This window comes from Natrix helvetica, assembly GCF_964273705.1.
Source record: "Natrix helvetica genome assembly, chromosome: 5".
NCBI classification, from domain to species: domain Eukaryota; kingdom Metazoa; phylum Chordata; class Lepidosauria; order Squamata; family Natricidae; genus Natrix; species Natrix helvetica.
In genome coordinates, this window is record NC_138551.1 from 108,450,247 (window position 1) to 108,456,117 (window position 5,871).

The window sequence follows — 5,871 nt, forward strand, 5'->3', positions numbered from 1 at the left end:
TAAAGCTGATTAGCTACAATTGGACTGAAATCTTCTGATTGGTTCAGGTTTCAAATTCAGTTTAGAAAACCGAGTTACGTTTATTATTAGAAGTAGTGTTTTAAGTCTAGATCTGGTCTTGATTTGGAGGCATTCGATTCAATAATTTGCATTGCCTTTCCAATTTGATTTGACCACCATATACTATTTTATACCGCAGTATCTGGTGGTCAAATCAACTATAAGGTTTTACAAAACCTTAGTAAGACCACACTTGGAATACTGCATCCTGTTGTGATCACCACAATATAAAATAGATGTTGAGACTCTGGAAAGAGTGCAGAGAAGAGCAACAAGGATGATTAGGGGTCTGGAAGCTAAAACATATGAAGAACAGTTACAGGAATTGGGTATGTGTAGTCTAATGAAAAGTACAAACATCCCTCCCACATCAAAAATAGAACTGCTTGTACATTCACTGCTAAATTTTAACAAGCATCAACGATTCTGAATGAATTTGTGATAACATTTTGTATCCTACATCCTGATTTCTCCAATTCAGCGAAGGGTGATCCTTCTTATTATGACCTTAGTAGTAATTCAAGGCAAGAGTGAGATGAGAATGCATGAAACATACAAAGAACAATTGCAGGAACTGGGTATGTATAGTCTGGTAAAAAGAAACTGATAGCAGTGTTTCAATAGTTGAAGAACTGCTACAAGGAAGAGGAGACCAACTTATTTACCACAGCACCTGAAGGCAAGAGAAGAAACAATGGATGGAAACTAATCAAGGAGAGCAGCAACCTACAACTAAGCAGAAATTTCTTAATAGTGACAGCAATTAATCAAAGGAACGGCTTGACTTCGGAGGTTGTGGGAGCTCCATCACTGGAGGCTTTCAAAAAGAGATTGGACAACCATTTGTCTGAAATGGTATCTGAAAAGGGTCTCCTGCTCTAGCAGGGGGCTGGACTGGAAGACTCCAAGATCCCTTCCAACTCTGTTATTCTGTGTTCTATTTATGTGTAAGTCTCCATGTTGAGTATTTGCACACCGCTACAAAAATTAAAAAAGAGCGATGCAACTGGGAAAAGCCTCCCAGCTGCCACTTCTTTACCAGGCACTTCTTAGTGATGGCGGCTGGCCACGGGCCGCTGAAAACTACCGGAGGTCTCCAAAAACACTGCTGCTGTTGCCGCCCTGTTCTTCATGCGCATCCCATTGCCTGATGCGTCGCTCTGCTCGGACTTGCCTGGGCAAGTCCCTCTGACGCAGCAGGCAATGGGATGTGCTCTCTCTTCCCAGCTGCTGCTTCTTTGCCAGCGGCTTTCAGGAGGTTGCCGAAAACTACTGGAGGTCAGCTTGCTTTCTGGAGACTCGCCCAGCTGCTGCGAGTGGAAGCTAAGCAGCCCTAAGAAAGAGGTGGTGGTGGGAGGGAAGCGGGGCTAGGGCCGGGACCGCTGAAGGAGGGGAAACAGGGAAACATGTGCAACTGGCAAAGGGAGTGCAGGCGGCATGCAGGAGGCCTTTGACAGACCTGGGCAGAAAATAGGTAGGTAGGTAGAAATTCAAAAATTTCCCTATCTTTTTCTGTGAGCGTGGCTTGGTGGGGCAGGTCATGTGACTGAGTGGACATGGCTGTGAGTGATGTCAATTTGGCCACACCCACTCGCATGATGACCCACCGCCCACCTAGCCACACCCACAGAAAAAGGTAGGGAAAAAAATTGAATCCCGCCACTGGTGCCAAAGTGCATAATTTGGCTTGAGTTTTACAACTTTTCATTGTGGCTGTTTTTTTAGGAATGCATTTTTCATAATCTGACATTGTATGAAGCTTGAATTTATATTATACTATATATATATATATATATATATATATATATATATATAACTTCAGTTCCATAAAAATGCACTGTTTATTTAATTATCTTGTCTAAAATAGATCTTTTCTCTGCTAGGAAGACTGGGTGCCACTGTTTTGTGTAAAGTTGGTTTTAAAACACATGCTCCTCTGAGAATTTACAGCCCTATTTTTGTGGACTAATGAAGCGAACACGTTGCCAAGGTGAGGAAAAAAAGTTGTTCTTGCAGTGTGTCAGATGTTTTCCCATAGGATATAAATCATTCTGAGTTGTGTTTGCTGAATATTCCTGGCCAGAGAGGACAGTTTCTGACATGTGGACTGGTGAAAAATGTTTCATTTTGGAGAATTGGGGACAACCATCATTTCATGCTGCCTTGGTGAAACCAGAATTAGCAGTGTCCACGAAGGAGCTAAAGTGAAGGATGGGAGCTCATCCTACCCCACAGCAGCACTCGGGTCTCAAACGCAGGCTTGATGACCTCCAACCCAGTGTTTAACTATACAAGTCTCCGTGCTCTTCTAAATAAGATGTAGGGTTGAGGGAACTACAGTAGGTAGTAGAGAAGGATGAAGGGGACCAGAGAAATGTCTTCTAGTAGTTGAGAGGTTGTCACAGAGAAGACTCATTGTCCAAATCAGTTGAGGGCAGATCAAGAAGCAATTGGAGGGAGAGGGGGGAGCTTGTCAATGGGACATCCAACCTGGAAATAAAGAGGAACTTCCTGGCAGTGAGAACAATGAATGAATGAAACAACTTGCCTCCTGGAGTGGTGGGTGCTCCATCACAGCAGGGTTTCAAAAATAGACCAGACAACCATTTGACTGAGATGGTATAAGGCCATGATGGTGAATCTATGGCACTCATGCCACAGGTGGCACACAGAGCCCTCTCTGTGGGCACGCGAGCTGTCACCTAGCTCAGCTCCACCGTGCATGCGCTTCCTGATGGCCAGCTGATTTTGGGGTCTCTGCCACACATGCGGGAGATGCACACGCGTGGGGGTGGGGGTTGCATGCACATGCATGTGCAGGGGTGGGGGGAGCATGGGAGGGGATGTGATCCACCCCCATGCCCCACTTTTTTTCAAGAGGCTTCAGGGAGGCCTGCTAGGTCCAAAATGGGCCTCACTGAAGTCTCCTGGGACCAAAAATGGGCAGCGGTCACAAACATGCATGGGGGAGTGCAGGGTGGGATCACACACATGGGGAGTTCAAGGGGGGGTCACACATGCATGGGGGAGTGAAGGGGGGTCACACATGCATGGGGGAGTGAAGGGGGGTCACATGCATGGGGGAGTGCAGGGGTGGTCACATGCATTGGCGAGTGCAGGGGGTCACACATGCATGGGGGAGTGCAGGGGGTCACACACTTGGGGAGTGCAAGGGGGGTCACACATGCATGGGGGAGTGCAGGGGGTCACACACATGCATGGGGGAGTGCAGGGGGGTCACACATGCATGGGGGAGTTCAAGGGGGGTCACATATATGCATGGGGGAGTGCAGGGGGGTCACAAACATGCATGGGGGAGTGCAGGGGGTCACACACATGGGGAGTTCAAGGGGGGTCACACATGCATGGGGGAGTGCAGGGGGGTCACACACATGCATGGGGAAGTGCAGGGGGTCACACATGCATGGGGGAGTGAAGGGGGTCACACATGCATGGAGTGCAGGGGGGATCACACATATGGGGAGTTCAAGGGGGGTCACACATGCATGGGGGAGTGCACGGGGGGTCACACATGCATGGGGGAGTTCAAGGGGGGTCACACACATGCATGGGGGAGTGCAGGGGGGTCACACACATGCATGGGGGAGTGCAGGGGGGTCACATGCATGGGGGAGTGCAGAGGGGTCACACATGCAGGCGGGGGGAGTGCAGGGGGCCTCACACACATGCAGGCAGGGGGAGTGCAGGGGGGGGTCACACATGCAGGCGGGGGGAGTGCTGGGGGCAGGCCGGATTGCATTATGGGTGTGGGCATGCACACGCTATTGCACGTGCTTGCGTGATTTCAGCACGCGAAGAGAAAAACGTTAGCCATCACTAGTATAAGGCCTTCTGCCTTGAACAGGGGACTAGACTAGACTCTGAGGTCCCTTCCAGATTTTTGATTCTATGTTCTATTGGTGGAGCACCACTTCTACCAAATTCAGCTGTTGGCCATATGAATAATTGTACAAAACAACGTTGGAGACTTGCAAATGATAAATTGTTCACCCAGGATTCTGACGAAGAAACAACAGCAGTGACTATAGCAGACTTATAGCAGTTTTCTCAGCAACTTTAAGGAATTGGTTTGCCATGGCTTGCTGTCACTTATGGAGATCTGCATGAAGTAGTTATAAGAGAAAAAAATCTCTTATACAAGTTCAGAAAGATTGTTAAAATAGGAATTTAAGACAGTTTGACTATTCTGCACTTTCCAACAAATGCAATGCTGCATTGGAGATTGTAGGAGAGACATAGGAGAGATTTGGAATATCCAAATTATTTTCATTATCTGCTTCCAGTATGTAGCAGAGATTCACAAGAGAATGAGGAAGAAGCATAGGAGCACTCCACCTCTAACCAGCCAGCCATCTCAATTGATTTAACTCCAGTGATCAATAGGACGAAAGATGTTGCCCTTAGCTCTTTTCTATCTATTCACATTCAGAATTTCTCTAACGTCTGATCCAATTGGATCATTCTAACCCAATGACAGGTATGTTTCTGTCAAGGCTGAGTTTTGTCTTCTCTGTGCACAGCTGGAAGGGATGAAGGTAGAGCAACAAAGGAAGGCGGCAACCCCTCCTGACAGCCTGAAGTTCTCAGGGTGGCACATCAATTATGTCAACAACTACTCTTCAAAGCCAGAGAGCATAAAGCAAAGAAGATTTTTGAAGATGAGAAAAGCGGGAAGAAGTAAAGCATTTAAACTCACATGGATATAAAAGTGAACTGCAGCCTCATGCTGTTGGGGGCAATCAACTGTTCTGCGTAGCTTTGGTTTGCAGGAAACATTCTTAGCTAGCTGAACCATGTTGTGCATTTGATAGATTGTGAGTGAGTTTTAGTTCAATAACCAGATTAAACTCTATGGCTAGGCTAGGCTAGAATACAGAGTAGAGTAGGGTAGGGTGGGGTAGAATAGAATTTAAAATGGAGTAGAGTAGAACAACAGAACATAATTCTTTATTGGCCAAATGTGATTGGATACACAAAGAATTTGTCTCTGTTGCAGAAGCTCAGTACATAGTGTACATACAAGCATACAGTGTACGTACAAACACAAGCTCTCGGTGTACACACATAAGCTCTCAGTGTACATACAAATAACAATGATCAATCATAAATTGTAAATCATAGGATAATAACAAATCATAAGATACAAACAACAGTGATAAATCATAAGATACCAAATAGGAGAAGATAATAAGAAAGTGGAGAAGGATAATAACAATGCAGACCTACTAAATATTCTTAGACACAAGAGAGTGCTGTGGGGATTAGAGGTTTAGTGGAGTGATGGCATGGTGGGTGGGTGGGAAACTCGTCTTTGTGTCTAGTTGAAGATAAGCTTGTGAAGTAAGGCCACACTTGGAATACTGCATTCAGTTCTGGTCGCCACGATGTAAAAAAGATGTGGAGACTCTAGAAAGAGTGCAGAGAAGAGCAACAAAGATGATTAGGGGCCTGGAGTCTAAAACATATGAAGAACGGTTGCAGGAACTGGGTATGTTTAGCTTAAGAGAAAGAAGGACTAGGGGAGACATGATAGCATTATTCCAATATCTCAGAGGTTGCCACAAAGAAGAGGGAGTCAAACTATTCTCCAAAGCACCTGAGGGTAGAACAAGAAGCAATGGGTGGAAACTAATCAAGGAGAGAAGCAATTTAGAACTGAGGAGGAATTTCCTGACAGTGAGAACAATTAATCAGTGGAACAGCTTGCCTCCAGAAGTTGTGAATGCCCCAACACTGGAAGTCTTTAAGAAGATGTTGGATAGCTATTTGTCTGAAACGGTATAGGGTTTC